The sequence below is a fragment of the Amyelois transitella genome, chromosome 10 (assembly GCF_032362555.1).
Source record: "Amyelois transitella isolate CPQ chromosome 10, ilAmyTran1.1, whole genome shotgun sequence".
Taxonomy (NCBI): Eukaryota; Metazoa; Arthropoda; class Insecta; order Lepidoptera; family Pyralidae; genus Amyelois; species Amyelois transitella.
In genome coordinates this window covers 8,297,349-8,320,895 of record NC_083513.1, presented here as the reverse complement: position 1 = coordinate 8,320,895, position 23,547 = coordinate 8,297,349, and the positions used below count along the sequence as shown (strand labels likewise).

The window sequence follows — 23,547 nt, the reverse complement described above, 5'->3', positions numbered from 1 at the left end:
CGAAATGTGTTGGAATTCCTTCTTAAAACCAAGAAATTTCACCTTAAACTTTATTGTAAAACAAACCGTCACTGCGTGCGTTATCTACCAAAGAAAATTGTTGCCATTATCGTAGAAAATGTCATGCGGCTTGATATTCGACGAGTTGGAGGCGTTTTTATTATATGTAATCTCCTTCATTCTCAACTCTCTGGGGAGAGGCACAGGCCTTTTTTCCCCTCGTTTAGTCTGCATAAGGTGAGGACGCAACTAAGACTAGGACCTGAATGGTGAAAATAACTAATAATTAATTTAATATCAACAAACGTATAATGACGTCTTTATCTTTTAAGTGGTAGACAGAGCTAGAGTCTTGAAAAGACTGATAGGCCACGTTCAGTATAAATGATGGAATTGAGATTCAAATAGTGAGAGGTCGCTAACTCATCTCCTTTATAAGGGAATCAGTTCAGTTTAAGAAAATAAACTGATTTTACAAATTTTTTTGCATAGTAACTCTACAAATGTGAACCAATTGCAAGTCTCCATTATTACGGTAAACCGTTTAAACGATATCGTCCTGACCTTATTAATTGCTGTGGAAATTGAAATTAATTTGTGTCCTGTCGTCATCATTTGCGTTCTGAACAGGTATTCGCTTAATGAAAACGCATCCCACGAGTTTGTGAGTGCAATATGCTGGTGATGTAATCAATCAATCAAATTTGTTTGCGTATATCGGTATGTATCATATCCTACTAATATGACAAATTCATAAAACTATAATACTTAACAGATTTTCATGAAACTTTGCAGTAATTAGAGATTGGAATAACATTAACTTTAATAAGTTAAAATTTTTAAATTTCTAAAATTATCATAAAGCCATACAGCGGTACGTATTCAGCATTTTTAAGACTGTTGGTTCTATCTACCCCATAAGTAATATATGTAGTCGTGTCTACAAGTACGTATGTATGTAATAAATTGCATGTTCGTCAGATTAATAATTCACCATAATGCCTCCAAATTGATCAAAATTCCTTATAACTTTGCCAATTTTGTAACAAAAAGTGTGACTTATTGCTGTCTACAAAAGAACCTAAGGCTTTGAAACCTAAGAGCTGAAACTTGAAAGGCATACTGATGCGAGGAAAATATTTTTATTTTTTAAAATTTAAAGAATAAATTTTCAAATTTATGTAAAAATTATATTTATGTCTATTGTGCTTAAATAACGCAATTTAAATTGAATTAAAATATACAGTAAGCTTAAAACTTGTATGGTAGTGGTGGGTCTTATGAAAACAAATTCGGTTTAAATTAATTAATTTTAAATAAAAAATTAATGCATCAAATTGGTTTAACCAAGTTGAAATACACATGATCAATTTAAATTTGTAATCAAAAATATTTGCATAATTTAATTAAGAATAACAATAAATAATTGGATATAAATACTGTGTAATTTATGTTAAAATTTTCTGATTTACAAATAATTCATGGTAAAAAAAGTTAATGCCTATTGGTCGTAAAGGATATGTACATGTTAGGTGTGTGTGTGAGGATATAAAACAAAAAATAAATTACTTAATAATTAACTAAAACTATAAAATAACATTATTCTTTGTCTTTAAATTCTTTTCTAAAAAGTTGATTAATATTATTTATTTTATTTATTTATATATTTATGTACATCAAATAAAATAAGAATAAAACTTAAAGATAAATTCAGTGCAAGGGTATTACTTATTACTAGAGAAATTTCTTCCAGCAGGCCTACGTCAACCAAATCACTTTGTTACCTATAAAAATGCACTTCAATTTACAAGAGCACTCATCGTACATGAAGAGGCACACGTTTTCAAGTCCCATCAATACCATTTTTCCAATAATTTTTTTCAATTTTAAAGTAGTTTGATTTTATGTGCTCATATGTTTAAATTAAGTGTATTGGTTGGAGTAACTCAATGTGCGCCTGAATTTGATGATACTTCTAACTTTTATGTTTCACATAACTTTGTCTCCTTAAGCTTCCCATACAAACGAGAGATTTAAAAAATATATACATATGTATCTCACGGTAAAACGCAAACCTAAGATTTCGACCAATTGGGAATAAAAACTTTCAATAATTCTAAAAGTCGTCACTATAATTGTATACCTCTTCACAATTGCTTTTGCCTTTTTTGTCACTTTTGTCTTATCAATTAGTATAAAAAGTAGCAGTATTGAATTATTAAGATACTGACTGACAACTTTTGATACTGAAGGGGAAACAGGATATTCCGAACTTCTCATAAGAACGGCAAATGAACCAGATATTCATTTAAAGTGGGCGTGATCTAGTGTAGGTTCTGTATATTCTGTACTGATATTCTCTTTCAAATTTCTCCTATTTCTCTAAATTCAATTTTCATGTATTCAAAATATCTTCTGCAATTGAGTTTTGAAGATTCTATTTTAGTATCAGATATAGATGTTTAGTTTGAAAGAGGATCTGCAATACAAGTTTCTGTACGAATCCCGGATTCAACAACCGTTTCAATAAACTTTCAAGAATACTATTTGAATTTGGTTATAGAAAAGATATTTTGAAGTAGCTACTCGTAGTACCCTAGAGGTGATACTTGGACCACTGTTTGTGTAAAATCATTTAACAAAAGACGATCAATAACTATAAAATCCGATTGAGATATAAAAGCATATTATAAATTATGATTATCTGGAAATTACAGATTATCTTTGCTCATTAAAGTTACCTGGAATAGATCGCAGTGTGGTTATAGGTCTCCTTTTTATGGTCACGTTTTTATTTCTTCCGAGGTAAACAGAATGAATAGTCTCGAAGAGACCATGTGAACTAACGGGTGGCTTACAACTGGAATTGATGATGAATTATATTTTAATCATCTTAAATATTTTATGGTGCAATAAAAAGTTACCTAAAGTTTAATACACTGAACTAGGTATTAAAGTATTTCCTAACAGAATCCTCTATTTAAAAGCTTTTGTTTTCTATCTTAAGGATATCGGCGCTCTCATTGGCTGATTGCCAAACGCTATATTATTACAGGAAGCGATTATGTCGAACAGAGAACCGGGATTAAGTCTGACAGCCCAGCTTTTCTGGGTGGTATTAATGTAAGTGTGTATCGAGGTTAAACCATACTATTTGATAGTGAAGTGTAGGTAGTTTAGCCAAATACGTAAGAGTAGATTTTGTTTGCGGATTCGCTTGCTATATAGACTACAGGTTGCCATTTTTTCAGGGTTAATAGCACCTATAAATTGATTTAAACAAGTTTAGCATAACTACAGTTGTGACAATCCCAAGTCTATAAACCTTACCCTTAATCGTCTTGTACGAAATCCATGGAAAATAGTGGTCCGTTTCTTTTTTTTTGATGCCGGTAATTAAACCGAACAAATATGTAAATATTGGTATCATTTATTTTTAAAATATATCACTTGTCATAAAATCGGGAAAGAACTCATTGTTCATTTTTTTTCGTTTTTCTTCCTATTAACAAAAGGAAATGGTGTGTCAATAGACTTGTCTATTGTCACACCATTTCTTTTTCCAACCAACGTTCTCAGAATAAAAAAAATAAAAAAACAAACAATTCTTAGCTTTTTATTGTCATAATTATGCGAAAATAATTATGTGAAGTTTTGTCTTAAATTATATTGTCATTTGAATTATCGAAACCGGGTTTATGGCGTTTTGACTGACATATCAACACAAAAACCACAGAGATCTCGGTGATATGTGGCAAAACCCAAATCGCTGAGTCTAGAGATTTGAAATTTGTTAGTAAGTCCCTTATGTAATCTAGTGTACTAAGAGAAGATTTTCCGAGGTTTATGTTTTGTAAAGCTAATAAACTTGGGATTCTTCATGAAAGCGATCACAATGGGATAGCAACCTGTCACTGTTTGAGTGTCAATTCCATTATTAAGTCATACAGCTGAACGTGTCCTTTAAGACTTGTCGTGACTGAGACCATTGGCTCTTTCACCCCGCAAGGGATATAAACGTGGTGATATGTATGTATATAAGTATATTATTTCACGTAGAGCTACGAGCGTACTATAGTACGCAGTAAAAAAAATACCGATTAAAAATAAAAGGAAAAGTTACAAAATACATATAAAACGAAGTGACTCAGCCGCGACGTTAAAGTCTTATTGAAACATAGATTACAGAACATGGGCGGATCTGTTCTAAGTAAATCCGATCTCCGGATCTGGCGGATTTTTACCAACGCCGAGTTTGTTAGAACCGGTCGCTTTTAAAGTGCTCCAAAGGCGGCAGTGTGTTTTAAAGTTTTTAATGTGTTTAGTGAATTCTACATTTTCAAAGCTGAGCCTATAAGCAATAGGAATGGAATAGATTTGAATAAGGAATAGTGTTTTGGTAATTCTAGAATTACCTACTACTCTATGAATGTTGTGTATTTTGTTTTTACTTTCAGTATTTAATTAATTTATTTGACTCACCACAACTAATCGAAATATAATTTTTCGATGATTTTCTAAATGATCCAGATGTTTAAATTTCTTGAGATTTCCTAAAGTTGTAGAAAGTAGATGTCGTAGAAAGCTTTCAAATGACAAAAGCTACAACCTTGCGCATTATTTACTCGAGCAGGCGAGTTACTGTTTCAACCACTAAACTCGCCTCAGTCTGTGCGTTGATGAGTTAGTCAATCAGTGTCTCATATAGATTTATAGATATAATACGGAATTAATATTTAAAATAACTTTTGCAGAAAAGTGAATAACCACCAATAGTTATAAGACTTTTTGAAGTCATTTAAATTTCTAAAGCTATAACATCCAAATTTTAACAAACACTTTCCTGAAAACTGCATCGCAATCCGTTCAGTGAAATGCGAGGTAAGTGACCATTTTTTTGAAGGCGGTTAAAAAGTAGCTCCATTACTTCTGCATTTCAAGTGAATGTGCAGCCTTTACTTGACTTTGGAACTTGCAAGCTTGTACTCATAAACTTTTAATGCGCTTGCATGTATACGTGATAGCTTGCTCAGGAGCATATCGAAAAGTTAGCGTTTCGTTAATAAACGACTTTAACTATTTCAAGTTAAACTTAACTCTGCTCTTTGCAAGTTTGAAATTCCTGAGTTAACGGAATGTAAGTTAGTTTTCATATTTTGTTTGGTGCAAAATGTATTTTAGATAAATCTGATATAGTCGTAATAACATCTCTAAGCCATACATCTGAACGTAGCCTGACAGTTTTATCAAGACTGTAGGGTCTGAGTTGTAAGTATGTATGTTGATACCTCATTAATATTTATTATCTCTGTAAAGATCTGGAAACGAAGAAAAAAATATGTTGTGTACCAGTAGCTTTTCTCTCCGCGAAGGTCGTACAAATAATCAAGGGATTACTTATAAACTTGCGGTTCTTCTTGCGACGCGAAATAAATTAACATTCCCACGTTATATTTGAACTAAAACTATAATAATACTTTCAGATACAGACAAAATAATAAACTTTGTCTGGAAACTGTAACTCAATCTATTGAAAACAGGAGCGAAACCACTGGAATAGAAAGTTTCCGTGCGGTGTTTCGTTTCACGTAACTTATACTCTGATATTATTAAATGAGTCACATATTTTTGTACGTTCCGTTTCTGAAAAGTCTTTTCATTACCGAATTAAATGTTTCTCGTGTTCTTAGAATTTGATACAAAACATGTTGACATCTTATTAGTATTTTTTTTTGCTTATATTTTATCAGTTTACATATAGTTAGATGATGATAATAGTACCTAGTGTTAAAGTAATAGGTACTCAGCATATTGTCATCTTACTTAGATTAAATAGGTAAGTAATAATTTTAACTCTGTAAAATTTATACTACCTAGTATCTAATTTCATTAAAATAACTGAAATGAATTTCGTAAGTAAATTAGACAGTTATTTAATTAAGCCATTGAGATAAATGTGTTGGGCCGTGACAAGAATTTTAAATGAAATAATATTACAAAATTACGAAATACAAAATATTTCAATTTCGATGGTGAAGAGTAGCCTGAGAGTAAATAAATATACTTTGATGTGTTAGCTCTAGCAATTGAACGATTGATTAAAGTAGTTTTAGTTGTAAGCAAGGCAGGTAGGCAAGATATCATTTTATACAGAACGGCCAACTTTTAGAATAAAATGTAAAGATTTTCTGTTCTATTTGAAATGTATGGAATTTTATTGAAAGTGCCAAACGCTCTGCTTTTGGAATATATGTACGTGAATTGAATGAGCCAGGTTTTTAGATGAAGCGACTTCCATCTGACCCCCGCAACCTTTGCTGGTAAACCTAACCCGTATTGGATCCATGGTTCCACATCCAATTGCCTGAATGTGCAGGTTTCCTCACGATGTTTTTACTCACCGTAAGAGCATCCGTTAGTATTGAAACTAATGTACATAACTTTGAAAATAGTCTTTGGTACATGGCCCGGGTGGGATTTGAATCTTTCGGAGCATCATGCATTTAATCTGAGCACCTTACCTATTCTACCACCGACGTTATTTTAACATCGCATTAAAATTCAAAACAGTTAACAGAGAAATGAGACCATTAATACAAATACAAACCATGAATTGGTGAAGTTCATATTTATCTATTTTTGTAAATAGACCTCCAGTGAAAATGCTGCAGTAGAGTTTGTTCCGCCGGTTCTTATACACTTACGCTTTGGAAGTAGGAAAAGATATAATTATTATGCCAATTCCTTTCTTTACATTTTCCTGTCGTGGGCCTACTTTTCTCTAGAAATAAGTAGTGTCATTGTCCTAAATTTCTCTTTAGTTTAAGTTCTGTTCTTATATATAAATTATAGTTGATGTCATTACGCGATACGTTGTGTCCTATTTTAAAAATAAAGCTATTTATATTTATCTGCCATTGACTGTACCCTATTCTAACATAGAAAATAAATCGACATACATATGTTACGTACCTAATGAAGGAGAAAGAAAATATGCAACCAGTATTTAAAGGAAATCCAGAAGTTAGTATTCTAGAAACATACACGGTAATATATCTTGCACTACAGTTTATCCCGACCTCCCCCGGCTGAAGTCCGGTGAAATAAGGCGAATGCACACAATAGCCTGCGTCAATGTGAACGTAGGTTTACGCCGGCAAAGGTAATAATGAAATGTCGAGGTACAGAAATACAATAGATAAAGTATGCCTTTTTGCTGAACTTGTACTTAACTATTTTTATATTGGTTTTAAGTTCGCGATGACAGCTAATCTTCTGTGAAAAGATTAGTCATTATTTTTATTATTAACTCGCCACCTCTAGCGGCTAAACGGCTGGACTGGTTTCGGAAATTCCCGCAGAAATGAAGTTTTTTTTTTATTTTTAGATTTATTTGTTTATCAAACTATTGAAGGTCCCTTATGTAAAAAGTTTTTAATTATCGTGACAAGGTCGCCTTTTGCTGCTATGTTTGTAAAACATGTGAATTTGTTGTTATTTATTGTGGTGCAATAAAAAGTTATTGTTTTGTAACTTACATACATACACATACATACATATGGTCACGTCTATATCCCTTGCGGGGTAGAAAGAGCCAACAGTCTTGAAAAGGCTGAATGGCCACGTTCAGCTTTTTGGCTTAACTATAGAATTGAGATTCAACTAGTGACAGGTTGCTAGCCCATCGCCTAAAAAAGAATCCCAAGTTTGTAAGCCTATCCATTAGTCGCCTTTTACGACATCCATGGGAAAGAGATGGAGTGGTCCTATTCTTTTTTGTATTGGTGCCGGGAACCACACGGCACTTTTGTAACTTGATAGTTTTATCTCTGTACTGTCACTGTTACGTCTGTAATCGACAGTAGCCGCTTTTGCTGCGGGCAAATTGTAACTTCGGTTATAGCCTGCCATGGCGCGGTTATACAATACCGAGTCAGAGAACTTAGGAAATATTTACACTAGTCCATGAATTAAGAAATTAAAAGCTAGCCGTTTATTTTCTTAACAGTTCAAAGTTAATAATCTGCAGTGTAGTTTGTTCCACATGCGCTTCCAGGTTGTAGTTATAATAAGATTTAAGTGATGTGACGTCAATATGTGATACCTTGTATTTAACTTTGAAAAAAAATCTATTATATTATATTCTAATGTAAAATTATAAACTATTTTTTTTCAATACTACCTTTTCATCGAGGTTACGTTCCCTTGCCAATATGACAATAATAAGCACCTCAGTTAATAAGCGAACGAGGTTATAGTCCACATGCCAATTAGTAAGTAGTACTAGAAGTAGTCTTGTAGCGAAGAAAAAACAAAGTGTGTGCCTACTGCTCCTTTACCTGTACAGATTTATCATATTACATTACTTATTATTTATATACTTATTATTACAAAGGTTGGCTGGAAGAGATTGCTTAGCAATAAGTCCGCCTTTGCTCAACATGTTCATAATGTATGTTTCTACTACGTATGTATTTTTTATGGGCAATAAAGATAATTTGTATTGTATTGTATTGTATTTATCCCATGAACAGGTACTACCTCTATATTGTCGATGTAACGTCTTTAATCGACGGTAAACGCTTTTGCTGCGGGCAAATTGTAACCTCCGTTATAGCCTGCCATGACGTAGTTATACGATAACGTGTCAGAGAACTTAGGCAATATTCGCACTCGATAAACTTACTGAAAGCTTTCTATTTATTTATTTATAATTTTCAATAATCGAAGCTATCTGTAAGTGATTTTTTTATGATCTGAAATTATTTTTTCAATATTATCCGACATAGGGGGAATCCAATGAGGTAGTGAGGTGAACGCATATATGAAACATAAAGAAAGCACCGTGGTGAATGATATGGGAAGTAGTGGGAACATGCAATGATAAGAGATATTTACATACTTTGGCTAATTACAAACAATGCTACTTTTAGTCACAAGTTAGCTCATCGATTTTTAAACTTTGCTAGTATTTAGTTTAATTTGTATATATTTTTTTCGACAGGTACATAAGGCGTTGGTGTCTATATATGGTACGTTGAGTGTTTTATTTATATAATTGAAACATAGTATTAATTCCAAGCAGAGCATTTACACATTTAAACAACACAAGAGTAACACTCTTCAGTCCTTCAATTCCATAATACTAAAGAAATTTTAATCTATTGCTCCTTGTCGATGTAAAGGTAAGATAAACAAACATAATTTATAATATAATAAGTTTGAATTCACATACGTAAACCCGGGCTGAAATGCAAGTAAAACTAATTTTGCAAGACGAAACTTATTTTCCTGGCGATGATAATCTACAAAAATATGTCGCAGCAATATAAGAAATTGTGCAAGCAGATACGAGTATGAAAACACATAATATTCAGCTTCCCCGCAATATACGGAAATCTAGTTTCACGTATTATGCCTGGCGTAGTAATATGTTGCAGTGTTATAAGCAATTATAGAAATAAGTTTGGTGCTATGAGAGTTTATTAAATAACATACTTAAGAAAGGTTTTATAGAAAATAAAAAAGGAGATTTATAAGAATGTTTGAAATTTTGAAAGTTTAAAAATAACAAGAATGTTAAGAAATTATTATTAAGTTTTTCTTTTGGTGACGATTTACTTTATAAATATCATTCAACTTCTAACTCAATTTTTTTTTAAATTTATTGTACCCATTTTCGTTACTGAATGATTGATAGTAGTACTGCAGTGGATTAGTTACGGCTGAGATGATAGTAATAATTTTACTTTTAGAAATATTGAGAATGAATTGTTTTCATGAAACGAATTGAGGTACTTTAGTTTAAAATATGGTATACCTACTTAACAAGTATTTACATTGTAACAACAACAAAATGTACACATTTGAAAGCTCTTTAATATTTATTTTGGTTTATTCTTTTAAATTAACAAGATAACTTCTAAAACCAATTTGGCACTGAGCAACTTTCGCAATAAATCTAAATTTGATTTAAAATACACCAAAAGATTCTTCAATATCCCTAAGATTTTGTTTCGGACCTCATCTGAATAAAATTAATTTTACTTTCAGCGAATCATAAAAGAAATATTATAAGGAAAAACCTTATGAATAAACGAAGGGCCAGCATTTCTTTTCATTTATTTTATCAATTCATTCTATTAGAATACATTAACATTTAAAATGTAATTATCACGGCCGGTGTTAAATCTGCTGGATTGCCAGAAATAATAACATGTTTTAACGAGTATCAAATTTACTTTATCGCTATAAAATTACATTTGCTGCTGTTAATATAAAAGGATACGATACGATATAAATGATATAAGAATAATTAAACACAATGTACATTTACATGCTTATTACAAGCGTATAAAATGAGATAGGTACTTCAATAACGCTGGTTAGATAAACGTAGGATTTAGGAGATAATACAATTGAGCGGCAGTTAATTTTAACTAAAGTTTAACTAACAATTAACCTCTAAGTTTAACCTACCTATTGATGGCAATAGTTAAGCTTCCATGTAAATTATAATTGAGAACGTTAAACATCAAATTTAACATTTAATCCTAAATCTGTCACATCAAAGTACTGGGTTAATCGTGAATTAAGCCAAAACATAACTTTAGGGTCGAAGTTAATAATTACGCGTATTTGTATCATAACTAAGACCTTGTCTAATAATAATCTAGAATAGTTATTTTATAAATCAGGTTGGTAGCAGTTTTTATTGTGAATCTGTAACTCAGCCGACAAGAGTAGGCGATTAAGGGAATAGCCACATTCATCGAGTGCATCTAGTACCATGAGATGAAAAAAAAAAAAATTCCGAGAGGAAGAAGAGAAGGAAAGAAAATTTTTTTCGTCGTGAAAACGAATAAATATATATAAATTAAACTATACGGCACAGATTACAATGATTGAGTAAGCTTCGAAGTAATTCCGAGACTTGTGTTACGAAATTGCAACCCAACGATACTATATTTAAAAAATTGTTTCCCATCATGCCCTGGCCGGGATTCGAACCCGGGACCTCCAGTGTCACAGACGAGCGCACTACCGCTGCGCCCCAGAGGCCGTTAACGCCACTAAGCTTTAATAGTATTGTAAACATAAATCTAGCACTGGAATTGGAAGGTAATTCATCAAAGGCTGCCAATCGCATAGCGATAGTACCGTTCTGGAATGACATAGGCGACTGGTTTATTGCCTCAGCCAGGATTTACCGACTAAATAGTTTGAAAGTACATTTACTGCCTATATTATTGAATGCTAGGTACATGTTTAATATATTAGTCTTGCATTAATAAGTCTATTTGACAAATAAGAAAGAATATTAAATGTAAACGCATTGATTTCAATCTGTCAGTTTTTCTCAAAATAATCATCCTAAGTAATATTATAAATGTGAAAGTAAGTTTATTTGTTTGTTATCCCTTCACGCGTTATCTACTAAACTAATCTTCTTGAAATTTATGCGTATCACTAAGAGCCCGGAGAAGGATATAGGGTACTTTTTATTCCGGTAAAAACTGAAGTGCCCGTGGGATTTGTGCAAAATCCGTATTATTTTGTAAACGTTATTCTAGATGTCCATAGACGTCAAAACTTGGAAAACCTAGGAATTACAAAATTAAAAAAAAAACCTTCGCTGGTTAGCTACATGATGTTGTTTAACATGAAACCGCTCTTTTCCACTTCATCTGTTCAGTCTTGTGACTTAAGGCATGATTCATTTGTCGTTGTCTGAGCTAAGTCAGTTTTAAGTAAGATGGAATTGCAGTAGATTATTTGAGAAGCAAATTGAATAAAATGTTAAAATTAAACCCCTGATAATTTCGAATTTTTGAGGATGTCAATTTTATATTAGTTATAGTTTTATATTAGTATTAGTCTTTAATCTAGCAATAATTATGGATAAAGCTGAAATAAATACAGCTTATTTCACTTTCAATAGACCCGAATAATTAATAAATTTTAATAAAACGGTTGATTTTGTTCTTAGTGGTTTTGGAGTAGGTACGTGTGCCTTTTATAGGTACCTAATACTTATAATATGTTGAACACACGGCAAAATAGAAATTTTGTTAGTAATAAATTTCGTAAAGGTTGCAAAACGTGTATCATCAATAGGTAATTTCTAAAGTAACTTTTTACTCGACCAAAACACTCAAGTCACGGATCCTTTACAAATCCTTGTGACCAAAAACAACGTGATGTAACAACAATGGCCCTACGAATTGCTTACTAAGTGACGGCTAAGCCCGAAAAGCAATTTCCAAAAGACTTCACCAAGTAAAATATAGAAGATACAGATTGGAATGCATGCGGTGGTCACTTTTTGACACAGTGATAAGAAGACTCCGAAACTATTTCATGGAATTAAAATTGAGAGATATTGACACGTCGCTAGTCCATTTCCTAAAAGGAAGATAAATTCATAGTTTATAATCCTTTCTCCTGACGGACGTTTACAATCTATGTGTGACTGAAGGCCTGAATCTGAAAGGTTTCTTTTATACACAAATCTCATCGCTGACAAATTACGAGTCGTATTTTACTACCAGAATAGCATGAAAGCAATCTAAAATAGCAAGTAGTAAACATATGCCTAAATACAAAATAATAAAATCCTAATTTAAGTACATTCAAGAAAACATTATGAAATCGTTATACAAGACATTTGATTGCATGCAATGCTTTATGTCTCGTGAGTTATTCTTTTGTTTTCTCCTCATTTTCGAAAGTGATCTCCCACATCTTCTGCTAAATGACGTGAAAGAATAGGGTGTTAAAAATACTTTACGGGAGTACCTATTATGATGTGGTCGTCATTATCTGTCGATGTTTGTTATATGAAAAGTAAGCCTTTAATGTTAATACAAAATATTAAATAATAGAGGACTTAGACTGACACATCAAAAGCCCAAATTGGTTCTAGAGATTTGAAATTTTTCCTTACGTGGTCTATGGTTGCATTAAGAGACATTTTCTGAATTACCTGCGGAAAGAACTAGAGGGAATTTTCGTTTCACACAGGCGGAACATCTAAGACTTAGCCGCTTTAATCTAGATTTTTTTAAATAGATTTTTGTATACTTATAAAATGCATATATTTTGTAACGCCTCAATGTAACAAAATAATAGCTTGCTTTCTTTAAGGTTAATTTGAGATTTCAAGACTGTTGGCTTTGTCTACCTCGCAAGGGACGTAGATGCGCTTGAATGTATGAATTTAGATGTGGAACATACTCCCCGCATTATCGGATAGAGCGGTTGTAAGCTTCAGTTGATCTAAAATAAAATATTGACGAAGAGAAGTCAATACAGGCAGGCAGTACAATAGAATATTTGAGGACAATCGGGATAACATACAATGGGTTATGGGCCACTGTAAAATCTCTGTCCCATGTACAGCTAGAACCTTTTGTGATGCGAGTCGCCAGGGTTTTTGTTATTCGAGAATGATTCCCATGAAAAGATGATAGGATATCGTCATGCACAAGAGTGGATATGATTTTTCCTGCTTTTACCTTTTAGTAGTTGTAATTTTATGTCACAAAAGCGGTGATGATAAGAAGGAATGAGGAAGCAACGAACATATTCAAATTCGGAATAAAAGCGAGTATTTGTAAAAATATTATAATGGACAAACATATAACATTTATTTTTGTATCGTTTCCTTTTTTTAGCAACACAGCATTTACAAAAACAAGCACTCGCTATCTCAATTTGGAGGTTACACGCATATTTTTCAAATAACATTTTAATCTCTCATAACTTTTACTAAGCTTAACAAGTTTAGATAAAACTCAAAGATTATACCGTGCGTGCTTTCTACAACAAGGAAATAAGGCGAGATAGTTTGAAATATCTCAAGATAGTTGTTCAACTTAGAAAATTAAGCGCACGCTTAGTTGTGGAAGTTACTTATATGTGGCATGATCAGATTTCACCACAAGGAAAGCCATAAGAAAGGAGCTTAGTCTTAAGTTACTGCAAACAACTTTTTCTTGCGTAGGTACTCTATGGGTAAGTTCCTTTTTATTTTACTTTTTTTTTACTCTGACTCCAAATTTTTTGTTTTAATTATTTTCTTGAATATACATACATATTAATAGTCACGTCTTTATCTCTAACAGAGTAGAAAGACCCGACATTTTAGCAAAGATTAAAAGTCCAAGTTTGGTTGTAGGCATATTGATGAAAATGAGATTCCAACGATTTTCTTGAATATTTATGCCGATAATTTGTGTTTCTTGCTAAATATTTAGTTTGTAAGTTAATATTTAACCGTAGTTTAAGGCTAACCGGGAGCTTAATGCTCACTTAGTAGTGAAAAAATACATAGAATTGTTTTTGTAGGTACTTCAAGCAACCTGTCACTTTGCCTGTAACTCATTCTATCCAGCCTAACTCATTGAATAATGATATATATAATAGAAAAACCGATAAAACCGATAGACAAATTAGAATAATTTGTCTATCGGTTTTATCGGTTTTTCTTCTTCATCAGGGATAATGTATGTTTTTTAGTTAAATTACCATGTAAATTTTGGTACCTCGTTGAAATATGTAGTTTCGCTTCATGTTTTGTATGTATATAATTATTTTAATTTTTCTGTTAGAAAGTTTAATTATTATAACTTCTCCGTATCTTACCATCAGATACAGAATAGAGTACAATTTATTATACAAAAATTATGACATATATACACTTAAGGTAACACAAAAGTCATCCTTATCGCATTATGTAATTTCTTCCAGGCAACCATATACATACACATTGCCTGAGAGAGAATTTGATGCTAGGTAGTCTGAGAATTATATAGAAAACCATAGCAAATATGTAGAAGGTCGAATTAACTTCTAATAGCGGTAACGTCGATAATAATACAAATATGCTGACTGTACCAAACTTCATTTCAGTTATTACAATTGTAATGCGAGAATTACACGCATGAAAATGTGACGCCCATGTGTGGCTTAGTGAGCCGTCATGTGAGCTCAGGTCGCATTTTGGGTTGAATTTCCGAGAAATGTTATTAACGAGCATATGCAAAATACATTGTATACCTACCTACATACATATAATCACGCCTTTATCCTTTACGGGGTAGGCAGAGCCAATAGACTCACAAAAGCTAAAGGGCCACGTTCAATTGTATGGCTTTATGAGACAAGTGTTTTTTTGGTACCTATCCTATATTGTCCTCAATACACCGAGTAATTTATTCACAAAATATCATAAGAGTTGTTCCTGATGATAGATTAAAAAAGGTAAACCAATAAATATCCGAACTCAATTTCGGATTTGTAATTTAAGTTATTTATATATCAACACCCACGTGGTATTTATTTGAAATGTTTGTTAAGTTTCCAATTATAAATTGATATCAAAGTGAAACCCCTTCTATTTATATCAAATGCAGATGAATTTGAATGGTAGTTAATAAACTCGTAAATTTGTAATTGGACTCTGAATAAATTTCGTTTATAAAGCGTAGTAGAAACGCTTCGTATGTTATAACTAGAGAGCGCCCACGGTTTCACCCGCGTGAAAAGAAAAATCCCGCCATCACCCGTTCCCGATGAAATTTCCAAAAAAGGTTTCTTAGCGGACGTCTCCTAGTTACAATCTAAGTACCTACCTTAAAAATATTTATTGGCTAACATCTACTTAACAGATAATCGTGAAACTTTGCAGTAATTAGACAATCGAAAAAGAATTTTATAATTTCGTTAACATTTTGTGAAGTTACAGATTATTTTGGATATAGAAGTTGCTACCTATAATTTTGTAATCAGATTCCTAGAACAGCCTTTAAAAGTTGGTTTTAATCTTACTGCGTGATAACCAATATTATCTAAAGGGCGTATTGACTGATGACGTCATCAAAATTAAGCATAGAGTTACTCAATTTACCCTCTTGGGTATAACAATGATAAATTATACTTGTCACAGAATAAGAAATAAACAGAAGTGCCTTCAAATGTTTAGGTTGTTTTTATAAACTTTTAGTATTAATTTACCTATATTGTCCTAGGAAAATACATCAATAGAATTTCAAATGGAAACTACAATCTTAATTTAATAAAAATATATAGTCAAATCCTACGGAAAATTACTGATTTCTTGAAAGAAAATGTTCTTCCCAGTACTCATAATTATGTGTGTGGGAAGTCTCATAAAGGAATGTCAAATACATACTCGTAAATCATGAGGAGGCGGCAAACAAATAAACACACTTGATATGGAAGTATGGAAAGAATAAATGAGATGATTTTTTTAGAAAAATAGGCAACATAAATAAATGCGATTTATTTTTTACTTTGTTTAATTAATTAATGACTGTTGGCTTTGTCTACCTCGCAAGGGATATAGACGTGACTATATGTTTGTATAGTCACATCTATATATGAAATATTAAAAAATACAATACTCGCGTTCCGTTTTGTTATAATTAAAATACAAAATATCTTACATGAGTCTGCAAAAAAAGCTTGTTTCCATGTTATTATTTTCCACGAAAAACCCATTCGTCAACTGGACGGACAATTTGATCATCCTTTTAGCTAATGTTTTATCGAAGGTATGAGTAATACTACTACTTACACACCATCTCTCGCTTTCTATGTCATCACTGTACATTCATGAGGGGTGTTTTATTATAAAATACCTTTTACACGCAGTTTCACCCTAAAATTTAGAGGAAAACACTAAAGACCGGTTTTCGCAAACTCACAGGAATTTTAGTTTTTACAGTTTAGTTTTACAAAGCATATAACACGTGAAGAGGTAACAGACAAACAAATTTACTTACGCATTAGTTGTTATATTAGTAGGGATTTTAGTGCGTCTGAGCGTAATCTGCCTGATAGACGAGTTTTAAGGCACAGGGAGAAACACACAAACTGTTACTACTAAATTGTAAGTTTGCACACAAAAGATAGCAATATTAGCTGATGTTTTAAAAGATAAATTCTTCTTTTATCCTCACTGCCTGTGACAACGATATTGTACTATTAAAGCTAGATTATTTTTTTATTGGTTCATGGATCAAAATATATATTATTCTTAGACTGATTTTAACAAATGCAACTAGCCAAGTCCTTTTATATGTGTGTGAGAGTTTGACACTATCCTATAACACACACACACACACTATTTACAGTAGTTACGTAATAAATTTGCTCCATCGTCGAGTCTGATATTGACATTGACTGATATTCTTTCGAATGTGTTACCTCAGAACGGTAATAAACTTTCGACAGGAAATGATCGACTCGTAATAAAGATATGAAACGGACAAAAAAACATCCATCGAAATTCCTTACAAATTGTATGTATCACGAAAGTTTTTTTGGGAAAAATCCTAGCAGGTATTCTTCAGAACTTGGCCCCGAATGACAAATAGTTTGGCGAAGAGAAAGAAAAATGGCGGTAACTACTGTTTATTACGCACCATTATTCACTTAGATGGCTTAGCAGTGGTTTTGAGAACACTAATCATTTTGATTGCGGGGAGTTTTGCTCATTAAACTACGGTTAATGAGCCACAGCGACGGTATAAAAGTAGCAATAAATAGGTATAAAATAGAATTAAGTTGAAGGCGAAAGTTTGTGAAGCCTAGAAAATAACCTGGTAAATATAGGTAAAACATATCCATAAGTAGTCAAATCAGCAGTGACAGTGATTACAAAATGAGAGATATAAATTTTAAAAAAATCGTTAAATTCTGTCAGTATTTTTTTTTTTATTTACTAGCTGTCTCGGCAAACTTTGTATTGCCATATAAATAATTTTAAAGTAATTTCTAGTTAAAAAAAATGTTAAAGGTGGACAACCCTTGTCACTATGGGGTATGAAAAATGAAGTTGGCAGATTCTCTGATCTACTCAATATGTTCACAAAATTTCATGAGAAACGGTCTAGCCGTTTCGGAGGAGTACGAGAACGAACATTGTGACTCGAGAATTTTATATATAAGATATTTTTGTGTAAGTACAAAGAAAAATTAATTGTAGGCCTTAACCATAAAACCCGGCTAAACTAAACGACAGGTGTTCTTAATTAAATTTCAAATATAGAACATGAAATAAAAAATGTTTTAAAACTGGCCGTATAAACTTTTTGGTTACAAATTAAAAAACATAAAATGAAATACGCTGCAACTAAATTCCTTGATAAATACTTTCAAACCATAAAAGTTATTTACTTTTTACATTTTATAGGCTCAATGTAGATGTAATCTGAATTAATGCCATGTGTTGAATTTCAAGTGTGTTTCCGCTTTTTCTTATACAGAAACAAAACTTATTTAGATCTTAACTATGGTTCTGCGCAAGCTATAGACATTACTTTTTATAGGCACCGTTTCGGTATTAGATCCGGTATTTCATAGACCGTAAAAGATCTCATAACATGCACTATCAGACATTTTGTTCATCAATATTTCAATATATTTACCAATTTAGTGCCGTGTGGTTCCTAGTACTAATATAAAAAAGGACCATTCCATCTCTTTGCCACGGATGTTGTAAAAGGCGGCTAAGGGATAGGCTTATAAAATTAGGATTCTTCTTTTAGGCTATGGGGTAGCAACCTGTCAATATATGCATGCATCTCAATTCTATCATTAAACCTAACAGCTAAACGTGGCCTGTCAGTCTTTTAAGACTGCTGGCTTTGTCTACCCGGCAAGGGATATAGACGTGATTATATCAATAAATAATGAATGATTTAGTGTACTTTTACCCATAATAGTAAATTATAGTTATATTTTACTACTACTTTTAAAAAGGATAAAAAAACTAGTTAAACCGGATTAAATTTTTACTGCCTTTCTTTTTAGCCTGCTTCTTGTTGCCTGGCAGATCACATTTGCGTACTGACATAAAAACATTTGATGTAATCGGGATTATTTGGAATAGATAAGTTTTATCGATATAAACGTATACATACATCACATCTTTATACATTACGAGATAAACAGGGCCAAAATTCACAAAACTTAAAGGCCACCTTTTTGAGCTTTATGATAAAAATGACTAAAATGATATGTAGGTTATATTTTAACCAATTATCCTAACCCAAAAAAGCCAAGTAAAAAGTCTTGTATGAATTTAAGATTTATTAATATACCTTAACAATCCACAGGTAGCTTGGTCTATGAATGCTATATGAAGTGGTTTGTTTTTAAGACCCTGACAAGCTGTGGGACCAAATGACAACCCTTTGCATATTTCATAAAATGGGTGACCCGATCCTTGGAAATACTTCAATATAAGGAAAGTATGGAATTAAATCAGAACAAAAATAAGTAATAATATATTGAGAGAAACTTTAAGAGGATATTTATGAAATCATATTTGAAATGCGGGTTTTTCACAAACTAAATTATCTAAATTAGTTTGATGATGAACTGACGGTCTTACTCTAACAGTAAATAAAAATACAAGTCTTTTAATATTCAACGAGCATTAGTTATGAATATATATAGATATGTATGTGTATATTTCATGGTTTTCCAGAATTCCATCGAGCACCGCTCGGTCACCCAAGTACTGTTAGATAAAATATTGGGAGAATTAATTGGATAAATACAATTTAATGTGTTACCATAAGCCGATATCTATGTATCCTAGGGTCCCATTCAAAGACTGCAAATATCAGACGGAAGTCGGTCCGTGTACAACTTACCTAATCCAATACTCAGGCCCAGGGAAGCCTTTAGCCCTGATTCCATGAGAACGCAACCGGAACGAACGCCACAGGATGTTATTTAAAACGAGCCTATATTTTAGGTCGTCTTTCTACAAACGTATAATCGCGTCTTTATACCTTACGGGGTAGAATAAACCAACAATATCGAAAAGACTGGAAGACCACGTTCAACTTTATGCGGCTTAAGTCATCATTCTGTACCATCTTTAATTTTAAGCTTATCAATAAATGCATTTGAGGAACGTTGCAACTGAAATTATTACTCTTTTGAACGACAGGATACGGAATTGAATTTGTGGTTCAAGCAGAAATTAGATTTTGTCTTGTTGCTGTCTTTGAGAATTGAGAAATGCCGGGGAATATACATTTATTTGAGGTTCAAGTTCTTGGTAATTCGAAATGAAAGGAAACTGTTGGTTATTTGAGACGTTTATTTAATGTTTGGCTTACAAATTCGTACTGGAATTACTTTTTGTTGTTATTTTAAGGCATTTAGAGAGATATTCTATACTGAAGAAAAACAATCTTTGTGAAGGTTACTTATTATTTCTACGTAATATTGTTAAAAAGATTACAGCTCGAAAAAGGCTATCTACGGCCTTTTTCGAGATTGAAATGTTTTTTTTTATTATTCATATCATTAGAGCTTATTTTGCAATAAACAATAAATAAAAAAAACAATAGAATTTATTTAGTTTCAAAATTGTATTCAAGGTACTTTTTGACGTCACATAACATAAATCTAATTATATGTACTACCGCTTCCAAAGAGCACGTATAGATGAAGCGGCGGAACAAACTACACTGCAGCATTTTCAGCGGATGCCAATTTACAAATATAGATCTCTTAAGTCTAATTCGTGGACAAATTAATATTGTCTACTTAATAAATAAGTACCTTCTTGTATATACTAACACTCAAGTGTAACTTACTCGTGGTCGTCTTAAATAAATGGCTATTAACTAATGAAAGGTATCAAAATACCTCAATTATTACCTTAGCTGGCTTACGAGTAAAAATACGTGGATCGTCGGCAGTGTAATCCTTCTTATAGACGCGAGGCGTGTTTTAAGGCTTCTCACACAGAGCAAGGAAGGTCGCACCGTCTAGAGTCGGCACGATCCATTAAGCTCAAGATTTATTACTACAAATAATTTATATTATTTTGTGTTGCGAATAAAACTGAAACTGCAAGTGAATTATTGTAAAACTTTCTTATTGTAAGCCTATTATAAAGTCATTTCTAAAAAGTCATCTCTAAAGAGGTTAATGTGGGCCTTTTGTAGTTGAAATATGAGGGCTATGATGACTCGTTAAAAACTGTTATGGGAAAATTTTCCTATAATTTTTGGTCATTTTCTTCCTTAGTAGCTGTCCACTTTTTTCAAAGGTGGGGACAATGGGAACCTTGCCAAAATCAAAACGTGATGATGACCAACTTTGTACAAAGAAATATGGATAGACACATTTAGACATACAACATCCCTTGCAAATTGAGATTCAAATAGTGACAGGTTGCTATCCTATCGTCTTCAAGAGGAATCTCAAATTTATAGTCCATAACTTAGCCGCCTTTTACGATATCAATAGGAAAGATGTAGTTATATTCTATAGTGCCAAAAACTACACTGCACCTTAAACGACATAACAAGCTGAAGATAACAATATCTTTAAATTGCTTAATAATGATGCTTAACCAAGTTGTCGCTATCGCTGATCAATATAATGGTATTGATAACAACAATATTATAACACGAATTAATAAACAAACATTGAACTAGGCTGATCTTGTTGTTCTAGAGGATTAAGGCTGATTGAAAACTATTTGGAATTATCGACACGTAATAGTTGAATAGATATTATTGTTTTGGCGTGTATAAATATTATAACTTGACGTGCCGTGTGGTTTCTGGTACTAATAAAAAACAGAATAGAACCACTTCTTCTTTTTCTCATGCATGTCGTTAAGAGCGACTAAGGGAAAACACATACAGGGTGACATTTAAAACAACTGCATCCTTTTAAACATAGACTATACCCATGCTTCTGAGCCGTTTGAGCCTATTTTTATTTAAATTAAACGTCATCATTGTCACATTTAAAAAATTACTCAAAATCTACGTCACATGCTTTATTAAAGACCAATACTACAAAAAGAAATTAAAACTTAACATGTAAATAAATGTCTGAAACATAAATTATTTTTCAAGTATCAAGATATCAAGTCAAGATTCACAGTGCGAAATGGTTACTAACCGTTTACGCTATCTACTGAACTCCGCATGGCCATAGCGCATTGCGACATTCAACCTAAATTCCATTACATTGAGATTAAAATCCTATCAAGTTGTACGATGGAAAGTTTTATTTTTTTTCGTACTTTCTGAAATATGAACCGATAATTTTCTTTTAACGTTTTTAAATATCCTTTAGATGAGTGCACTTAACAGTTAAATTTATGCAGTTGAATTTAAAGTCATCCTGTATATCACGTATGGGGCAGGCAGAGTCAATATTCACAACCTCAAATGCTACAATTTGACTTATAGGTGAAAGGTAGAAAATCTTTCAACAAACATATGATATTTATAGAGTCTTTGTATCTGTTCTCGAAATCTAATAACGCAAATGGAACTATCATCAGCAAAAACCTTGAATAAAACAAAAGGCATACAACAGACATATCGCCGAATCCAATTCGCACTTACTGACCTACATATCAATTATGGTTATAATTAAAACCCCAAAAAAGAGTGAGTTCTCCTTGGAGCCTTTGGTTTGATATCATAAAAGTTTTAACTGATGTAAAGGGGAGAACCGAGGGTCCATCTATGACCAAGATCTAGGTGAGGGTGAACGAGGTTTACGTGAAGTGACTTCCACGTGACAACGACGTGATGTTTTTACTTACCATAAAAAGCAATGAATACGTAACTCAGAAAAGATTCATTGGTATATAGTCGCAATTGGATTTGAACCTGTGCATTCCATTATCTATTTGGGTATCTTAATTGTTGAACTTGCATTTTTTATTAAGTACCTTAACCGTACAATCACCCCCGCTCTATTTCATTTTCAATTTGTATCCATTAATATTTCCTTCACTTGAAACGTTCTCATTATGCAAATATGGGAGGCCTACCTAAAAAGGCAGTGGGGTGTAAACAAAAAAGTTTGCTCTAATGAGCGAATCCAGAATTAAACATTTTTTACCGTTATCATTACAACAGGGTCTATTCATCCTTTCCCCCCGTAAGGGTCACGATGATGAAAAGAAAATTAAAGACCGCGCATTCATAAAACGATTGTTGTATTCCAACTCGGAAATATCATTCAACGGAAGATATTAAAACTACATCAAGTGAAACGTGATTGTTGTTTTTTTATGTAAATCAAACGCGCTGACTTTTTGTTCGAGTATTCACAACGCTTGGAGTTTTCTGCCTATATTTTAGATCTATACAGATCCGTATTTTAATGCGGATTATTATGTAAGTATAATATTACACAGAAAATCATGTCGAACGTTCCTTGATCAAATCGGAGACGTTCCAGCAAAAGGTCTGGCCAAGAGTACCCGAAACCGACGAGCTTGCATGAAGAGAGTTATGAATGTGGATGAAGCGAAAAAAGTGTGCAGGGATCGTGGCAAGTGGAAAGATGTGGTCTCTGCCTCCGGAGACGAGGCGTGATTTATGTATGTATGTATGAAAACCATGCTGAGGGAAACCTGCACATTCAGGATATCGCTGATTTTTTATAAGCTAGTCAGGTTCGCCTGTTAATGACGTCACAGAGGTCAGGCACCGTTTTATCCCATATTCCTTGATGCTG

The 23,547-nt window shown here is 32.6% G+C and overlaps 1 protein-coding gene across 2 annotated transcripts in view; it reads left to right on the top strand.

Annotated features, from left to right (window-relative positions):
* LOC106137451 (angiotensin-converting enzyme-like) overlaps positions 1–23,547 on the top strand; it is a 140,719-nt gene that overhangs the window by 102,801 nt on the left and 14,371 nt on the right. For both annotated transcript variants that reach the window (XM_060946171.1, XM_060946170.1), the window contains one exon: positions 9,005–9,032. The gene's annotated coding sequence lies outside the window, so the exon portion shown is untranslated. The remainder of the gene's footprint in view (positions 1–9,004; positions 9,033–23,547) is intronic.